The sequence below is a fragment of the Heterocephalus glaber genome, unplaced genomic scaffold, assembly GCF_053883595.1.
Source record: "Heterocephalus glaber isolate CG9 unplaced genomic scaffold, H.glaber_assembly_v1.0 deba00000676, whole genome shotgun sequence".
Classification (NCBI taxonomy): domain Eukaryota; kingdom Metazoa; phylum Chordata; class Mammalia; order Rodentia; family Bathyergidae; genus Heterocephalus; species Heterocephalus glaber.
This window is the reverse complement of record NW_028258156.1, coordinates 20,774-42,045: the sequence shown is the minus strand read 5'-3', so window position 1 is coordinate 42,045 and position 21,272 is coordinate 20,774. Positions and strand designations below refer to the sequence as shown.

The following is a 21,272-nucleotide window of genomic DNA, read 5'->3' as shown; positions in this document are numbered from 1 at the left end:
CCACAAGGCCCAACCTTTCCAAGGCTCACAGTTGCAAAAGGGAAAGACTTTGTTTTGAGAGGAGAGCCCCAGGGCACCCTGCTTGAGAAGGGCCACCTCGGCAGGTTCCCTGTGATTCATTCAGTTCATGGTGCTCAGCCATCCAGGCCCATGGATGCTTCTGCAGCCATGATGCACAAAGGCCTAAGGACTGCTTGGAGCCAGTGGTAGAACTTTGTGTCATCTACAGGGTGCTGTTTTCACAGGTATGCAGAATGCAAGAGTTGAGTCATGAAGGCTTCCACCCAAATTTCAAAAGAAAGCCTGGCAGGCCAGGCTGGGTGTCCCTGAGAGGGCAGTGCATGCAGCTGTGAGAGTTAAGCCAAAGGTGCACTGGAGAATCCAGGGTGAGGGTGCAGTCAGGAACATGGAACACCTGCAGAAAGCCACACACCCAAACATGTAACCCTCATCTAATCAGGAAGGAAACATCAGGAAAACTTAAATTTAGGGACATTCTATAAGATATCAGCTCAGTCATCTTCAAAACTGTCAGCTCATACAAAATGAAAAAAGGAAAAATTGTGAAAACATCAGTCAAGAGGCCTCTGAGGGATGCAACAATGAAATGCAATGTGGCAGCCCGGACGGGACTGCAGATTGTTGTGGAGAGCAAGTGGTGAAGGTGGATCTTAGTTAGTAATTATACATCAATATTTGCTCACTCCTTGTACAGGATGTACTAGACTAATGGATGACATTAATAACAGGAAATGGAAGAACTGGGTGGCCATCTTAAATGCATATAAATCTAAAACTTGTAATATATATAAGCTGTACTATGAGTTGTTGTTGTTTTGGCATTTTTTTTTTTTTCTTTTGGTACCGGGGATTGAACCAGGACCTTGTGCTGGTGAGGCAGGCATGGTGCCACTGAGTTACATCCCCGGCCCTTCAAGCTCTGTTATGTACATGTGGCCAACTGCAGGATCACCTCCTGTTTGGGGGTTCCAGCACGAGGGCTGGAGACAGGGCCAGGGTGATGGAGCATTGGGACCAAGTGGCCAAGCTAAGTAGTAAGAGGGTGCTGGCAATTTCCTCTGGATGTCTACAACTGCCTCTTTTCCTCCATCAGCTCTTGGGACTCTAGGCTTTTTTCTAAGATGTTGCATGATCCCTAGTGATACCTTGTCATGGGGACCATGGTTACCGGGCCACTGTATGGCCGCTCCCAGGTAATGGGATGCTTCTGAAATGGCTCAGAACTGCTCACAGGAAAAGAGAAATGCGTTCCATCCACTTCACCACATGTGCTGCCAGGGTGGAGGATTCTGGCCTGGGAACACATTGCTCCCAAAGAAGAGTCAGTTTTGAGGACAGCGTACATTCACTCCCAGCTAATGGGATGCTACCAAAATGGCTCAGAATCACTCACAGGCAAAAAGAGAATGGGTTCCATCCACCTTACTGCATCTCTCACCAAGGGAGAATATTTTGGTATGTCACAATGCCACTCTCGATGTGGAGGCTGCTTGCTAGCAACTGTACAGCCACTCCAAGCTAGTAGGATGGTTTGAAATGGCTCAGGATCTCTCACAGGAAAAAGAGATTACATTTGATCTGTGATACCACATCTCCTGCCACAGGGGATGTTCCTGGCCTGGCACTACACTGCTCCTGTAAAGGAAGTGCCTTTCAGTTTGACATAAGCCTGGTCTCAGCTAACAGGATGCTTCCAAATTGATTCAGAACCTCTCAAAGTAAAAAAGAGATTGCATTTTATCTATCTTCCCACATCTCCTGGCAAGGGGAAAAATTGTGGGATGGTACCTTGCTGCTACCTTAGTGGAGGCTGTTTCTGGGCCACGTTATGGACACTCCCATTTAATGGGATGCTTCTGAAATGGATCAGAGCCAATCACAGGAAAAAAGAGAATGTGTTCCATCCACCTTTCCACATCTCCTGCCATGGGGGAACATTTTGGGATGGCATAGTGAGACTCTCCAAGTGGGGGCATCTTCCTGGACAACATACTACCACTCCCAGCTAATGGGTTGCTTCTGAAATGGCTCAGAACTGCTCACAGCAAAAAAGAGAATGTGTTCAATATACCTTACCAAATTTCCTGTAATGGGGGAGGATTCTGGCCTGGATCCATGCCGATCCCAAATTGAAGGCAGACACCTGGCCACAGTACCGATGATCAGAGCTAACAGGATGCTGCTGAAATGGCTCAGAACAGCTCACAGGAAAAAAGAGAATGCGTTCCACCCACCTTACAACATCTCCTGCCACAGGGGAATATTTGGGGATGGCCAAATTGCGCTACTGCCATGGAGGCATCTTCCTGGCCAACATCTGCCACTCCCATCTAATAGGTTGCTTCCAAAATGGCTCAGAACCACTCACAGGAAAAATCAGAATGTGTTCAATCTATGTTACCAAATTTCTTGCAAAGGAGGAGGATTCTGACATGGCACCATGCTGCTCCCAGAGTGGAGGCAGACTCCGGGCCACCCTACTGATGATCACAGTTTACGGGATGCTACTGTAAAGGCTCAGAAACACTCACAGGAAAAAAGAGAAATCTTTTGACCTGCTATACCCCACCTCCTGGTATGGCAGAGTATTCTGGTCTGGCAATACCATGCTCCAGTAGTCAAGGCAGCTTGCTGTCCACAGTATGTCCAATGCCACCTAAAGGGATGCTTCCAGAATGGCTCAGAACAGCTCATGATAAAAAGCAGAATGCACTTGATCTACTTTACACATCTCCTGCCACAGTGGAGGATTATGGCATGGGCCCACTACACTACCAAAGTGGAGGTGGCTTCCTGGCCACCATATGGTCACTCCCAGAAATGGGATGCTTCCAAAATGGCTCAGAACTGCTCACAGGAAAAAAAAAAAGAATGTGTTCCATCAACCTATTCACATCTCCTGCCACGGGAGAGGATTCCAGCATGGCACCATGCCACTCTCAAAGTGGAGGGAGCTCAACACCCCTCTGTCACAAATAGATCAACTAGACAAAAAATAAGCAATGAAATACTAGAACTCAATCAAACTCTTGAACAAATGAACTTAACAGATGCTTACAGAGTCTTCCACCCCACAAAATCAGAATACACGTTCTTCTCAGCTGCACATGGTTCATTCACAAAAATAGACCACACACTCACATATAGAACATGCTGAAGTAAATGCAAAGGAGTTGAAGTTGTCCCCTGTATATTATCAGACCATAGTGTGATGAAATTGGAGATCCACAGCAAAAGAAACTCAAAAGATTCATATCCACGTGGAAATTGAACAACACACTTCTGAATAACCAGTGGGTCACAGAGGAAATTAAAGAAGAAATCAGACAGTTCCTTCAATTAAATGACAATGACAATACAACATATTGGAATCTATGGGACACAATGAAAGCAGTCTTATGAGGGACAGCCATAGCAGTGAATACACATATTAGGAAAATAGAACAAGCCCAATATAACAACCTGATGCTGAACCTCAAGCTTCTAGAAAAAGAAGAACAGGACAACCCCAGAGCTCATAAAAGGGAGGAAATTTTAAAGAGCAGAGGAGAAATTAATGCAAAGGAGACTAAGAGAATGATACAAAACATCATTGAAGCCAAGAGTTGGTTCTTCAAAAGAATCAACAAAATTGACAAACCCTTAGCCAACGTTGTAAGAGAAAGGAAAGAAAAGGCCCAAATGCATGCAATTAGGAATGAAAAGGGTGAAATTACAACAGACCCAGCAGAAATCCAGAGGATCATCAATACCTACTTCCAGAACCTATATGCCAATAAGATGAACAACACACAAGAAATGGACAGATTCCTAGACACATATGAATTACCAAAGTTGAATGAAGAAGACCTAAAAATTCTGAACAACCCAATATCAACCAATGAAATTGAAAATGTCATTAAAAACTTATCAACTAAGAAAAGCCCAGGCCCTGATGGCTTCACTGCTGAATTTTACGAGACATATAGAGAGGAACTACTGCCACTATTGTTTACACTCCTCAATGAAATTGAAAGAGAAGCAATACTCCCCAATTCATTCTTAGAAGCAAGCATCACCTTGATCCCCAAAGCAGAGAAAGACCCAACTGAAAAAGAGAACTATAGGCCAATCTCACTAATGAACATAGATGCAAAAATGCTTAAAAAGATACTGGCAAACAGAATGCAGAAGATCACCAAGAAGATCATACACCCTGATCAAGTGGGATGCATCCCAGGGATGCAGGGATGGTTCAATATAGGAAAATCAATCAATGTAATACACTATATCAATAGAGCCAAGGACAAAACCATATGATTATCTCCATAGACACAGAAAAAGCATTTGACAAAATCCAACATGCATTTATGATAAAAACCCTACAAAAAATTGGAATAGATGGTCTCTACCTCAAACTGATAGAAGCCATCTATGAAAAACCAACAGCCAATATCATACTAAATGGTCAAAAACTGAAATCCTTCACACTCAAATCAGGAACAAGACAAGGATGTCCACTATCACCACTCTTGTTCAATATAGTTCTGGAAACATTAGCCATGGCAATTAGACAAGAGAAAGAAATAAAAGGAATAAAGATAGGTAGTGAAGAAGTCAAATTGTCATTATTTGCAGATGACATGATACTCTATATAGAAGACCCCAAGAACTCCACCAAAAGTCTTCTAGACTTAATAACCAAATTCAGCCAAGTAGCTGCTTACAAGGTCAACACACAAAAATCAATAGCTTTCCTCTACATGAATGAGAGACTCACTGAGAGAGAAATAGGGCAAATAATTCCTTTCACAATACCATCCAAAATACTGAAACACCTAGGAATGAACCTAACGAAAGAAATCAAAGACCTCTTGTGTGAAAACTATGGCACTCTGAAAAAAGAGATTGAAGATGCTATCAGAAAATAGACAGACATCCCCTGCTCCTGGGTAGGAAGGGTTAATATAGTGAAAATGGCCATACTTCCAAAACTGCTATATAGATTTAATGCAATTCCAATTGAGATCCCAGCAGCATACTTCAAGGACCTTGAGAAAACAATCCAAAAATTCATTTGGAACAAGAAGAGACCCAGAATGGCAAAAGCAATCCTAGGTAACAGAGACATGGCAGGGGGTATCACAATCACCAACCTTCAACTACACTATAAAGCTACTGTGATGAAAACAGCATGGTACAGGCAAAGAAACAGACCTGAGGACCAGTGGAACAGATCAGAAGATGCACAAACAATGCCGGACACCCTCAGCCATCTCATCTTTGATAAAGGAGCCAAACACCCTCACTGGAGGAAAGATAGCCTTTTTAATAAATGGTGCTGGAAAAACTGGGCTTCAATTTGCCAAAGATTAAAACTAGACCTATATCTTTTGCCATGCACTAAACTTAAATCAAAATTTGTTAAATATCTAAATACTAAAATAGAAACTCAACGACTTGGAACAGAGGTTAGGTAGAAACCTTGAAGACATCGGTGTAGGAAAAGATTTTATGAACAAAACCTCAGTTGCCTGTGAACTAGCACAAACAATCAACAAGTGGGATCTCTTCTTATTAAAAAGCTTCTGCACAGCAAGAGAAACCACCAGCAGTGTGAAGAGACAACCCACAATGTGGGAAAAAATCTTCACCCTCTCTTCCTCAGACAGAGGTCTACTATCTCGAATCTATAAAGAACTTAAAAAGATCAGACCTCCCAAATTTAAAGACCCAATCCAAAAATGGGCATCTGAAATGGACAGACATTTCTCAGACAAAGAAGTAGAAATAGCAAATAAATACATGAAAAAATGTTCAACATCACTGGTCATTTGAGAGATGCAAATGAAAACAATGCTGAGATTCCACTTCACTCCAGAAAGAATGGCTGCTATCATGAAATCAACCAATAACAAATGCTGGCGGGGCTGTGGGGAAAGAGGAACCCTGCTCCACTGCTGGTGGGAGTGTAGACTGGTGCAACCACTGTGGAAATCAGTATGGAGATACCTCAAAGAACTAGGACGGGAAGTCCCATTTGACCCCACTATTCCACTGCTGAGGATATCCCCCAAAGAATTTAAAGAATCATACCACAGTGATATATGTGCACCCATGTTCATAGCAGCACAGTTTGTAATAGCTAAAACTTGGAAACAGCCCAAATGCCCATCAACTGGAGACTGGATTAAGAAAATGTGGTTTTTTAATAAAATGGAGTACTACTCAGCCATAAAAAATGAGAAATTAGATACATTTATAGCTAAGTGGATGCACATTGAGGTGATAATCCTAAGTGAAATAAATAGGACACCCATGAATAAATACCGAATAGTTTCTCTGGTGTGAGAAACTGAAAGTGTAAATAAGGACTAAATGTATAATAGGTAATGTGAAATAGGAAGAAAAGGGGCAAAGGGGAAGGAAGTGGGAGGGATTGGGGAAAGGATAGAAGAGAATGGGATTAATATGAGAACATGGAAAAATAGGAACAAAATCTTTGTAAATAGGGAGGACTGGAGGGGTTGAAGGGAGGGCTGAGCAAGGGTGAAAAATAAGAACCAAGAGAGACTATGTAAAGGTGCAAATTTCCAATGATGAATGTCATTATATTGTATACCTAAAATGTACCAACAATTAGAATGAATAACTGACAACGCAAAATAGGAAGAAAAGCTCCAAAGTGGTAAGAGTAGTGGGAGGGTCAGGGGAATGGAAAGAAGGGAAAGGAAAAATGATGAGAAATGGAAAAAATGGAAATAAAGTCTTTGTAAATAGGGAAGGGTTGAGGGGGTGAAGGGAGGGCTAGGAATGGGGAAAAATAAGAACCAAGATGCATCATGTAAAGGTACAATTCCCAATAAGAAATGTAATTGTGTTGTATACCTACAATGTACCAATAAAAGAGTTTAATAAATAAATAAAAGAAGACCCAAAAAACTCAGCCAAAAGACTTCGAGAGTTAATTGACAGATTCCATAGAGTAGCTGGATACAAGGTCAACACTCAAAAAACAATAGCCTTCGTGTACACAAATAACAGACTCACTGAGAGAGAAATTAGGGAAACAATTCCTTTCACAATAGCATCCAAAATAATGAAATATCTAGGAGTCAATCTAACAAATGAAGCAAAAGACCTCTACACTGAAAATTACAGCACTCTGATAAAAGAGATTGAAGAGGATACAAGAAAATGGAAAGATATCCCTTGCTCCTGGGTAGGAAGAACCAATATAGTGAAAATGGCCATACTTCCAAAACTGCTATATAAATTCAATGCAATGTCCATCGATATTCCAACAATATACTTCACAGAACTAGAGAAAACAATCCAAAAATTCATTTGGAACCAGAAGAGACCCAGAATAGCTAAAGCAATTCTAGGCAACAGAGACATGGCTGGGGATATCACAATCCCCAACTTGAAACTCTACTACAAAGCTACTGTGATCAAATCAGCATGGTATTGGCAAAGGAACAGACCCGAGGATCAGTGGAATAGATTAGAAGATGCAGAAACCACTCCAGACATGCTCAGGTACCTCATCTTTGACAAAGGAGCCAATCACCATCATTGGAGGAAAGATAGTCTGTTCAATAAATGGTGTTGGAAAAACTGGATTTCAACCTGCCAAAGATTAAAACTAGACCCACACCTATCACCATGCACTAAACTAAGATTGAAGTGGATTAAAGATATAAATATTAAGACAGAAACACTAAACTTGCTGGAAGATGAGTTAGGTAGAACTCTTGAAGACATTGGCATAGGAAAAGACTTCATGAACAAAACCTCAGTAGCACGGGAACTAGTAGAAAGAATCAACAACTGGGATCTCATCTTATTAAAAAGCTTCTGCACTGCAAAAGAAACCACCAACAGAGCTAACAGACAACCTACAATATGGGAAAAAATTTTTTGCAGCTGTACCTCAGACAAAGGACTACTATCTAGAATTGTATAAAGAAGTGAAAAAAATCAGACCCCCCAATTTGAAAGACCCAGTTCAAAAATGGGCATCTGAAATGAACAGACATTTCTCAGACAAGGAAGTAAAAGCAGCAAACAAATATATGAAAAACTGGTCAACATCACTCATCGTTTGAGAGGTGCAGATGAAAACAACACTGAGATTCCACTTCACCCCAGAAAGAATGGCTGCTATCAAGAAATCAACCAATAACAAATGCTGGCAGGGGTGTGGAGAGAAAGGAACCCTTCTCCATTGTTGGTGGGAGTGCAGACTGGTGCAACCGCTGTGTAAGTCAGTATGGAGATACCTCAAAGAACTAGGACTAGAGGTCCCATTGGACCCAGCTAGTCCCCTGCTGGATATCTTCCCCAAAGAATTCAAAGAATCATACCACAGTGATATATGTGCACCCATGTATATTGTGGCACAGTTTGTAATAGCTAAAGCTTGGAAGCAGCCCAAGTGCCCATCAACTGGAACCTGGATAAAGAAAATGTGGTTTATTCATAAAATGGAGTACTACTCAGACATAAAGAATGACAAACTAGAGTCATTGATAGCTAAATGGATGCATATCAAGGCCATACTCTTAAGTGAAATAAATAGAACACACATGTGTAAATGCCAAATAGTTTCACTAGTGTGAGAAACTGAGAGTGTAAACAAGGGTTAAAATGATTAAAATGAATAATTGATAATTTGAAATAGGAAAAAAGGTCCAAAGACGAAGGAGTGAAAGGAGGGGAAGGGGAAAGGAAAAGAGGGAAAGGAAAGACTATGAGAAAAGAAAAAAAATGGAAATGAAATCTATGTAAATATGGAAGGGTGGAGGGTGTGAAGGGTGCACAGGTAATGAGGAAAAAATAAGAACCAAGATACATCATGTACAGGTACAAACACCCAATGATAAATGTAAATGAATTGTATACCTAAAATGTACCAATAAAAGAACTTAAAAAAAACTACTTCCTTGCTTAAAGACATGGGTCTTTCCAGAACTCCAAGGATAAAGCCTGCTAAGAGAATTCTTTCTCCCTTAAATGAAAATATGAAGAAGTTCTGAGGGTCAATAACTATAGTGATGAATATTTGGATACTATCAATAATTTCTACCTTCCTCTCTCTGACTGTGAGCATGAAAAGCACATTTGGCCATGAAGAATGGTCCAGCAATTCTACATGACAATGGGATGCAGCCTCATAGCCATTGAGAAGTCTCTACTGTTTTACCTCCACTGACATACATGTCAAACAGCAGGGAAAAGAAAAGTCCCTTCTCCAAATTTCATCAGAAAAAACTAAGATATTCCATGGCTGAAGATCTCACAAGACCTGATCATGACTCTGGCCCTCAGCAGCATTCATGGTGAAAAAACATCACATGGCCAGGTTGCACAGAGGCTCATTTTTTACCTTTCTAAGGAATATCATGCCCTGTAGCCAGGCTACATGCACAGAGGTCTCATCTATCATCAACAATCTCACCACAACAAACATTTTTTCATCACTGCAGATATCTGAAAGGAAGGCAAACCACACCGTGCTAAAACCTTATCCTTTGCTTTGCAAGAACACTGTGCTGTGCTCTGGCATCACCACTGGCACAAAGGCTTTCTCTTCACTCTGATACCAGAAGCAATTCGAGTGCAAAGCTCTCATCCTGAGACTCATTATCATCAACTACTGACCTGCAAAGAATTCTGTGCTTTCTCCTGGGCAGGGTGGTCCATCACAACACCACTGGACCAAAGAATAAGCACTCCAAGGATGTAGAGAACATCAACATTCATTTTACTTCACTATACATGAAGGAAAAATTCAGGGTCAGTGGATTGGCTCAGTTCTTCCTTCATTGCTCTCCTGGGCTCCAGAACCTAAAGCAAAGTCACAGCAACACCACTACACCACGACTCCACATCAGGGACCCCAATATCACTTAGTGAAGGCCATGGATATTCCCTGCCTATGCTGCAGTGAAGGTCCATGGCTGTCCTTATACAGATCCTGGTGATGTTCAGGGCTCACCATGAGCTGTGGACTCCCTCACTGGAAAAGAAGCACAAGAGATTCTACCCTTTGTGGTCTCCTCCGTGTCTACCTGTACAACTCTCATGTCATCCTATCATTCAGGTTCCATCACCACCACCGTGCTCCTCCCTCCTTCTTGTCAACAAACTAGCCATGCCATGGTAATGGATGCCTTTGAGGAGATACCTCCCAATTCACTCCAATCCCCATCTCAGGGACCCACTCTGTCACAGTGAGCTCATGCCCTGCTTACTCCCCTAGTGGGACAAGTATGAAATACACATCATCTCTCCTGGAAGGGAACCAATAGCATCTGATGCTTCCTCGTGACAGCAAGAAGGCACAGAGAACCACACTTGTCGATGAAGAGGGCAGAATCAGAGGTTCACCATCAATAGCCAATCTGTCACAGAAAAAAAGGCTACGATGCTGAATGTGGCACAAACTCTGAACCACTCAGTAGTCAAGACCTTAGAGGGTGCATGTCTAGGAAACATGCGAATACCTCATGCACACCCTCTTCACATCCATCTGAATACAGACCATCACTTGGTGCCCAATGAGGTACCGGCATGCTGATTCTCACCTGACACCTGCATGCAGTTCCAGCCATAGTCTGCTCATCTTCCCTTGAAGGAACCTGCAGAAAACATGGAGAAGACAAAGTCAGTGTTGAGTCAATGAGCATTTCAATTCCCACAAAAACCACTGACTCACACTGGAAATGTACCTGGCTGCTGGGATAACTGCATGAAAACAATCCTGTCCCCACAGTCAAACCTCTCCTAAGTGTACCCCTGCAGACTCTCCCGTGCTAGAGCCCCCCGGCTGGGACACAGCAAGCACCCAAACCTAGACACCATGTCTTCTTAAGTGCTCACTCTTTTACCATCCTTTTCACATAAGCTGTGCCAAGGGTCCCCTCCCAGAGAGTGGCATTGCTGTGGATTCCATCCTTCCTTACTTGAGCAACTTCAAATCAAGCAGTGGGTTACAAATGCCAAGCCACACCTTTGTCACTTACTCACACATGTGGAGGTGGCCTGGGCACAAGCCCACACTTACCTGGATGTCTGTATGCATCCACCTGATTATACTGTGCTGCTCACTGTGACAAGACTGTCCCTGTGAAAATGACACCAGAGAATACTGATTTAGTCCATGTGAGGATTGTGGAGGTCATTGTGTTAGACTGTGGCCCCTTTGCTTTAACACCTCAGTCTCAGGGGTGTTTCCTAGAAAAAATATGGTAAGAGAATTCTTTCTCACTTGAAGGTAACCTGCAGAAGTTCTAAGGCTCAATATTCATGGTGGATGTTAGCAAGAATCCTGGCCTCCCCATCCACCTAGCCAACATGAAAACTACATTATGGGTCAGTTCCCCTACATGAAAATGGGACACTTACCAGCAGCCACTGGGAAGATTTCACCTTCACTGGCACACAGGTGAATCAGTGGGGAAAAGCAAAGTGTGCCCAAGTGCCCTCCCACAATGTACATCAGTAAAGAAGAAGGTGTTGCATGGCTGAGGGTAGCAGCATCTCCCAAGACCTTTTGGCAGGATACCTGGTGATGAAACATGTTAATACCAGGTTAGCCAGAGGCTCCTTCTGACCTGGATACAGACATCTGGCCTAGTGATCAGCTTGTACCCATGGTGGTATTTCCCTGGCCTTCCGTAAGTGTACATCAGCCAACTTCTTGATCACTCTGTATCCATGAAGGGAAAAGGAACAAGACCATGCTAAAAGGATACAGCATGTTCTGCAAGCATACAATGTGCTCGATTCATTGACAACCACCACTAGTGTGGGAGGTTTCCACTCCACCGCATACCAGATTGAAACTGAGGGAAGACTATCATCCCAAGGCTCTGATCCTCATCAAGTGGGTGCCTGCAAGTTACCTGTGCTTCTTTCTCAGCAGTCTGGTACTCAAGCATGTCACTGCATATAGTAAGCAAGCAATCCCAGGACACAGGGACCTTGAACAGTACTTTCCCCGCCCTATACAAAAAGAAAACTCACACAGACTAGATTTCTGATTTGTTAGTCTTTTATACTTGAATTTATTCACACAAAATATGGTATCGGTTACACTCAGGGCCCCAACATGCTCCACTGAAGCCTAGGAAGATCCATTCCCTGTGCTGTGATGGAGGCCATACTTGCTGCTATCTGGATCCTGGTGAGGTTCCAGGGTCTGGCCTTTCCTGGCTGTGAGGTCTGGACCCGTCACTAGAAAACACACCTGAAAGAACCCATCCTGTACTTTATCCTATGCCCTTCTTTTTCTCCATCTGCACAATCCGCACATCATGGGATTACTCAGGTGTCCATCACCACTACAAGGGCCCTCATTTATGCACACTGAAAGCCAGAGAAGAGAAAATGGACACTCCTGAGTAGACACCGGACAAACTGTTACAATCTGTATCTCAGGGAACTACTCTAGGATAATTATCTGAATCCTTGCTTTTTCTCTACAATGCCTAGTTTGTTGTTGTTCTTCTTCTTTTTTTTGAAGCAAAAAATTTATTAGTACATTTCAGGTAAACATAATGATAGCATTTATCACAGGGAATTTGTACCTGTTCATGATGTATCTTCTTCTTTTTTTCCCATTCTCCTCCCCTCCCTCTACCTCTCTCCTTCTCCTTTATTAACAAAAGCTTTGTTTCCATTTTTTCTTCTATTTTCTTTTCTTTCTTTCTTCTTTCCTCTCCCCCTCCACCCTCTTTGGTTCCCCTTTACCATGCCCAGTTTAAAGGCACACTTTCGGCCTGGATTCAGTAGCACCTGACTCTACACCCTGATAGGAATGAGCCCCTTAACCTCACACTTGCCAAATAAAGGAGACTACCTCAGAGTTTCACTATCAACAATGAAAATCACATCTGAAAATAAGGTCTCTGATGTGTGAATGTGGGGTCAGCTCAGAACTCGACAGTCACAGTGACCTTCCCAGCATAAGAATCCAGTACATGACAACATCTCATTGGGCTGTTACCCTTATGCTAGCCACCTGGATATTGAAGATTGGATGGGTGCCAATGGGCTGTAATTTATACTTTTGTTTTTCCTTGGTTTGTTCAAGGTTTTTTCAACACACTCATTCAATTGATCACTTCCATTAACTTGAAAGCACCTACAGAAAACTGTCATTTAGCTCTCATCTTGCTCTTCCATGTCACTGACTCTTTCTGCCCCTCACCCAGAAACAGAAAGGCATCCTTCAGCTATGTGTTAATAGAGTCCTTAATTCTATGTAAATTGTATTCTCTGGCATGTCCAAATGTGTAATAGAGCCATCTGTAAATTTTTCAACGTTCACTGTTGTGTTGTAACACCACCATGTCTACATCCAACCATGATGCGGTGGATCCCTGAAATTGTACACGTTCAATATTCATTTCTGTCTCATACAAAATGCAGTATTGCATTCACTAGATATTTTCATCATGTCTCTCATTTCATCCATTAGTACTTGTAGCAAAACCTCAGTAACAAGGGTCAAGGACATCCTCATCACTCATCCCTGTATATGAAGATCTGATTTCCTGTGATGTGGTGAATGCCCACGTTAGCACTTATAGAGAGATCAGTCGTGTTCTACTTTACAAACTTATTTTGCTTGCTGTGATGTATTCACCCATCTATGGACTCTTGTCATAGACTTCTGATTTGGTATATGTCTCATTTGCACTTATACAACTCCAAATTCCCTATGTCACTTCATCATTTTAGCATCCACTTACGTTATCTAGATACTTGAAGGTGTCCATGGATAAAGCCTTGTAAGAGAGTGTTGTCTGTCTTCAGTGATACATGCAAACCTTCCAAGGACAATATTTCAGAGATGGACTCCGTGAAAATTACATAAATCTCTTCTCCACCAGTAGCAATACAAGCATATTACATCTATTACATTCCAGAAAAGATGCAATGACATTTGATGTATCCTTGTAATATTAAGATGATAATATGTTTTGAAAACATGTATCACCAGAAGTGGGGGAATCTAATAAAACCTAACACAGTCATAAAATGAATTGCTGAAAATGAGATGTCACTAGTGAGTGACTATATCATCCCAGACCAATACACTAGCCAAGACCTTAACATCTGAGCACCTAGTTAGGAACTTGCCAGGATTATAGAAGATCAAACAGCCTTCACTGGACTATGACCATTTTATCATTTACCTTGTTACTAGGGTGACTGCAACAACCATCTTTTCTGGATCACTGTGTTCTCTTGAAGGGCATCTGAATAAATACAAAGCCAGTTTAGCATAGAAGGTGCTGTGTCAGAACATGAGCCCACTCCCTTTTTAATGCCCATTGCTAAAGGACAGCTAAACTCCTCAGGATACTTGGATTCACCAAACAAAAAGAGTATTGTCAGAGAGCCCATACTTTGTCATCTCCACACCCTGGAAATTAACCTATGCTTACTGCAGTCCTAGAGTTCCACGATAATTTCTATTAACCAGTTCATAATCACTCCCTCAGCAGTCCTTGCTAAAACACCAATTTTCCCTATGGCATATAAAGGATAAACTCATATTTACTAGAACTGTGAAGGACAAAATTATTTCTTATAGGAGCAGTGACCACTAACTCTAGTAATAGTCAGGACACCCTCATCCCTTTCCTCTATGGATGAAGATCTGGTTTAGGGTACCTCAGCACTTACCTCATAACCCTCTATGTACTTTACTCACTCCCGTGGGTAGGATAATCACAGTGTCTTCAGAGGAACTTGAAAATCAAATCATAAAAAAAGATTTTGGAACCTATGTTATTCAAGGAAGACATTGACACATTCCCTTGGTCATGGCATTCAACATGACAAATCATATTCTTATCACAATTACATGGCTAAAGCTGAACACTGAGGTAAAAGCCTACTAAGAAATATCATCTTGTTTGGAAGAAACACTAGCAAAATTCCCATGGTCAATACTAGGGGATAGGAAATATGGTCAATTACCTGCATCCCTATACAATAACCTATCACAATCTCTAAATAAGTCCATAGTACAATCTCATATTTACAAAAAGCGTTACCAACAAATCCTATTTTGAACTGTGTTCTAAGCAGAGCTTACCACAGGAGTTCAAAAGCATCATTCATGATATAAATACCAAAAAATAAGAAATGCCTCTAATGATTTCAAGCCAACAAACCTGTACACTAGGATAAAACTTAATGGAATACCTGCCAAAAAGCCAGGGTAACTTTGTGTTAGATATCCCATCCACTTTACCAAGAAATCTGAAGGTTATTTGTTGGCATCTTGGTAGGGACAATTTCTTAATTACCAGGTTAGTCATAACATCTCATAAATTACCATTCTTAAGCTCAATCACTATAATTTAATAACTGTTGGAATCTTAGATAACACTTTGAGATGTGCGTTTAGGATGCAGCATCTTTCTCCTGAGGGGAGAAAAACAGGACAACTTTAAAATTTTGGTCACCTCCATCATCAGGGAAACCAACTGAAGTACTTAGATCTTTAGAACTTCAAGGTCAGAGATGTTGTTCTTCACACCATTTTCTCTTGGCTGGCTACCTGTAGAAAAAATTATGGTCAATACTGTGATGTGGATCAGTTGAATAACTTACATGGATCCCTACATATGCCTCCACACCTCCTAGGATTAAATTCAGAGTTTATCAAAACTGTATATAATAAGCTACTTGTTACTAGCAGTGGTAAACAGAATCATTCCTTTACTAAGTATGTACAGGAAACATGCTAAAATAAATGTAAGAACCCCACACTTACAATATCCCTCTTGATCATCATGGTCATGGGTTCAACAAACTGCCAGTGTTGGTCATCATGAGACTTACCACTGTATCTGCATGAAAATGTAAAAACACGGGTGACAAGTATATGTATGGTAAGACTTTTCTACTGGGACCCTTCAAATAACTTTCTTTATTGTCATTATTGCAAGATTTCATTTCTACCTGGACTCATCAACTCTACTTGTATTCTTGATTATTTTATGATGAACATCATTGTTCCAAACCTCATTATCTCATGACTGCTAATATTTAACTTGTTAACTACCATGATGCATAAATGCATAATAATAACCTGAGTACATGAAAGTCATTTGAAATTCCCAGGGTAAATTCTCTCTAAATGTAAGATAATGCAATAATATGGTTTCTAGAATATGAAATACTCCATTCCTTATCTACATACTTACATTTTTAAATCATATGATAAAAATTGTAGGGAAACAAACATCACTGACCCAGATATTTGATGATCTAATGGTCGGTCTGGCATGTGCTGTACATGAAAATATTTACTCTAACACAGAAATATCTCCTGATAATGAACTTTTTAAGTTCACTGTTAACCCTTGACAGGAATCAAGACACAACCTACCAGGAACTGTTAAATAGCTTCTATTACATCCATGATCACAGAACTCTGCCTGGATTCTTGTGGTTCTCCAAGGTCAAGGATAATGTCAGATAAGACAACATTTCTTTGTGGAATATCTGCCTAGTTCCTATGATTACTATAGTTGGGACTATGTGATAAATACCTGGATATGTGCAACCTCCTTACAGGGTTACACATTCTCTGAAATACAGAAAAGAAACTGCATGGTTTCAAGTGTTCCTAAGGATGTTATTATTCCTCGCCTGAATACTGGCAAAGAAATCATGATGGCAAGTGGTAGGGAAACCATAACCACTTGCCTCATGTGATCTGAAGATCAGGTGGTCTGTGCTTTAGTTTTGGTCTACATCAGCACTTGTTTGCATAACATCAATGTCTGCCATTAAAGGCTGATGTTAGATTAACTGTGATCTCATGATAGAAATCTGCAAAGGCTTTAGAAAATACATCTTTAAGAATACTTGAGAAGGTAAAACCAGTAAGATTGCCAAGCTGTGCTGTGGTCTGGGCCTACATCAGAACCTACATGAAACCACCTACCTACATGGTGTGCTGACCAACAGTTGAAAGGGTTACTATAAGGTCTTGACAGAAATCTAAAAATCCCAGTGTTTGGTGCACATCTCATTGCATGTCTATACCTGCAAATAAAGAAAAATCCATGTTTACTGTTACAAATTTATTTTTTACCTATAAACATACTGTTCTAGTTGGTGTTTCCAAGGAAACAGATTTACCACAGGATATACAAATTTATAGGACTGTCTTACAATATTCTCCCAAAAAGTCAAACCCAGAAAAGTGCAATAGATCTTTCCACATAATATTCCACATGAGTCCAGCCAGAGGCCTACAGCCCTCAGCAATGTCTCATGCAAGTTCATATCAAGAATCTGCACCAAAAGGCCCAAGGGCCAGTGGTAGAAGCTCAAAAGTCTATGCCGGCAGGGTGAACAATCTGTGCCAGAACACTGAGGGATCTGCACTGGAACCAGGGAGTGATGCTCAAGACAAAGACAAAGACCAGCACCCCCCACCCACCCACCCACTGAGGGAGCAACAGCAAGAAAAGCCACTGAGTTCCAGTTCCAACAAAGCTTCTCCTGGGAAATCAGCAGCCAGCATTCCTCCCCTCCTATCCTCCTTTTATGCAGTTCTGGCAACAATCCTTAGGTGGGTCACCCACATGCAGAATCACCCTCAGTTAAGCTGAGTGTTCCCACTTAAGCTGGCCATTATTTCATCTGCACACATACCAAAAACAATTTCAGTAGAATTTCAACAGTATCATTAATTGCCTTGATGTCTGGAAACAACATCTTTAATGAGAAATGTAACAGCAGCTCATCTCCATGTACTTGGAAAGAGCTTGATGGGACAGCAAAAGACTTGAGAACACAAGTTCCAGTGTCACAGTTCTAATTTCATGGTTTCTCAGTGTTAGTCAAGGGTGTTATCTATCCTTCCTTATCACTTGCCTGGATACCTGGAAAGCTCCATTAATAAACATGTATGTACACAGTGATGTCTTGACCAACTGGAACCTAAGTAGATCCATGTGATAAATACATTTAAGGACACAATCTGTTCTATCAAGATACCAACAAATAACCTTGGTCCACTTTCATCATTAGGGAACCGTTAACACTCTTTGGATCCCATCAAAACTTCAGTACCAGCAACATTCTCAGAGTCATCGTATTCTCTTCACATAACACCTTCAATGATTAAATGGCCAATACTGTGGAAAAAATAGTATATCTTACCAAGACACATATAGTTATTAATAGGATTATTACTAAAGTCATTATATTTAAAGTCTAAATGCTAAGGAATAAAAAAAAAAGCATTATTTCCCAACTGACAATTTTTTTCCTGACACACAAAAAGCATGATAACACAAATATCACCTTGATTGCCTAGGTATCTGAAAATCAAATGGTCCATATATTTTTAAAGCCCACATCATCACTCAGAAACCAGCAAAATCTCCATGAAAAATCACTGAGAAGCCTCCCCAGCCCCAACCTCTGACTTTCCCCTCATCTTTGTAAAATATGAACACTCTCATGTAGGGAACGGGGAAGGGGACATTACCAGAACCTCTGCAGTAAGTCCTAGTCGCCTGTGAGCCATGGCAGCACACGGCAAATTACAGGAAAGGTAGACAAATGAGACTGAGAAGAAGCTGAGCTTTGGGTCTGATCAGTGCTGCTCTGGGTGGCAAAGACAAAAACCGTCTAGCTTGCAGCACCTTTTATTCAGTACATGGGGAAACAAATGTAACAAGTGAAAAATAGAGTTCAGTACTTCACATTGGGATAAACAAGGTGTAACAAAAAGCTGGGGGGCAGTGGAAATCTAAGAACAATGAGGAATTATGCAGATGAAGATTTGGTTCCTCCCACAGGTGTGGTTTTGTCCTGGAGATTGCGGCATGGGGGGGAGGGGGATCACTGAGGTCTCAGTTGTGACCAGAGGCCAAAATGCAATTATGCCTGGAATGTCCTAGCTTGGCTGTATGGAGGAGAACTAGGCCTACTCAAATGATTTTTCACTAGAATTATGTAGCATTGCTCCCAAAACTCTCAGACAGTTATGATGCCCCTAACAATCCTTTGTCTCCTGTTACAGGCAGCAAATGCTCCAGTCAATCCTTAGGACCTAATGAGATCTGATTAGTGCATGCCTCTGCTACTCAGTGTTACACAGCCCTGGAATTGACCATTATGGGGGTATTTGCACTAAAGAAGTTAATAGATTTCACACTTGGGGCATTTCTTTTGGGAGAACCAGTTATTAAGCATTTACCAGAATATGCTGGTGCACATAGTAATAAATGAACAGGGAGAAGCACTATGAATACTGACAACCTTAAAATACACTATTTTTCTAAATTGTTATATATTTTATGAAAAGAAATGTTAGACACTTTTATTACAAATTTCTTAATATAATATTAATGCTGGTTAGGAACTTATAAATCTCATGTCAAAAGTTTATAAATGTGCTTACAAAGATAAGTATTAAATAATTCTTATTATATAATTGTTCAAAAAAATTAGATAAGTGTATATATATATATTACTAGAACTAGCATAGAAATCAGATACATAAATTTATAACATAGGTATAAATTTATAAAATCACTGATACAGGTTTGAACACACACACACACACACACACACACACACACACACACACCCCTTCATCCATTCATCCTAGTGATAGTCTTATTAGTAGTGGGTCTCTAGGTCTCAGACTTACTAAAATGTTTCTGATTTGAATCCAAAGAGCTGAAAACTCATAAGTTGAGTTGGAGATGCTTACAAGCCAGAAAAATCATGTTCTAGAATACATTAAGAGTAATAGCGATGCACAGAACGTATGAGAACCCCATTCATCAGCTGAAAAGGCCTCTGGGATTGGACAGAGTGGAAACAAAAAGGCCAGTTCAAATCACAAAGCCAAATCTCACTAAAAGGTCTTTCTTTTGAAGACTGCATTTAACTGACCAGTAACCTAGCAAGTAGTACATTTGTAGAATGCAGTTTAGCTGAAAAGCTGGTTTTATGAAGGAGTCAGTGACCACTGGAAGTAATCAATACGCCTGTCCCCATGGGCCATGACCTAAGTACATATGGATTTCAGACCCCTGCTTCTAGTTGCATACTGGTCATGCCTCCTGATTAGCTCTGACACACAAAGAGCTCTGAAATTATCTTTCCTGTTCTGACTATACAAACACAGCTGAACAAACTAAAAATCAGCAACTTTAATTAGATCTGCAAGAGCACTGAGGTCACATCACAAACTGCCACAGCAAAAACCAGACAGACATGCAAAGATAGAGAATCACAGTTTACCGGGACTGGAGACATATGGAGATAGAAACTGGTAGGAACAAATAAACAGCAATTGATGAACTGCTGAAAGCTGACTTCAGACTAACTCCAGAGTTAAAATCCACTGTACCCAGTTTTAGGGGAGCTCCTATACTGGTGTGGGTTTGGCCTTCAGAAGACCCACCAGGGGTGAGTAAAATATGAGAGACAATCTTCTCTTCTGTGAGCAGTGAAGAACAGAAGTAACCACTTTGAAATAAGCCCAGACAGTTCTACTTTCTCTAATGAGATTGTGTGCAAGGGAAGCTACTTTGCTACAGCCTTATCTGATGAAGAGGAAGAGCAACTAGACATTGTTAGTCATTCTAGATTTTCTGTCTTGCATAAGAGGAAAAAAAAGTTGAGAAAAGTTACTGATGGCTACAACTCAGGAACTCAAGTCCATTAAAAAACTGATATATAATTTTAAGGTGGAATGCTTCCCTTCCTCAAAATCTTATCCCTACACTGACAGAGCTCCTATATAAAAACAGTGGGTTACAAATGATACACCTAAGAGAGACATTCTATTTAAGAAGAGGTTCTTAGGAGACTTGGAGACAGCATGGAAGTGGCAAACAATGGGAAATTAGAGAAAAATGGAATCTTTGGTGCACAGTTATAAGAAACCTTAAACAGGAAACACCCAGGTCCTGGCCAGACTAATATCATCTTTGTACTGATAGCCTGACTGCCTCAGTGCCCAACAACAAAATTTTGGATATACTAAAGGCAAGAAGAAAATGTGATCTGAAGAAACAGAATGAGCATCAGTACTGGATTCAGATATAACACAGATTTTGAAATTGTCAGATAAGAAGCTTACAACAACTGTGATTGACATATTAAAGGTTTTATGGTATGCTAAAAAATTTATTTGGTCTTTGATCCCATTCCTGGCAAAGAATTTCAAAATCCCTTGGAACTTCCTCAGTTATGGGCATGTT

At 40.9% G+C, this 21,272-nt stretch overlaps 1 long non-coding RNA gene across 1 annotated transcript; it reads right to left on the bottom strand.

Annotated features, from left to right (window-relative positions):
- Window positions 1-8,594: 8,594 nt before the first annotated feature.
- Window positions 8,595-18,455, bottom strand: LOC147829197 (uncharacterized). Its single transcript, XR_015449307.1, has 10 exons — window positions 18,054-18,455; window positions 16,982-17,082; window positions 15,803-15,878; window positions 15,492-15,586; window positions 14,704-14,768; window positions 14,211-14,273; window positions 11,413-11,572; window positions 11,072-11,131; window positions 9,667-10,646; window positions 8,595-9,013 (listed from the first exon to the last, which is right to left on the bottom strand). It is a non-coding gene; the product is annotated as an uncharacterized LOC147829197 (long non-coding RNA).
- Window positions 18,456-21,272: the final 2,817 nt, after the last annotated feature.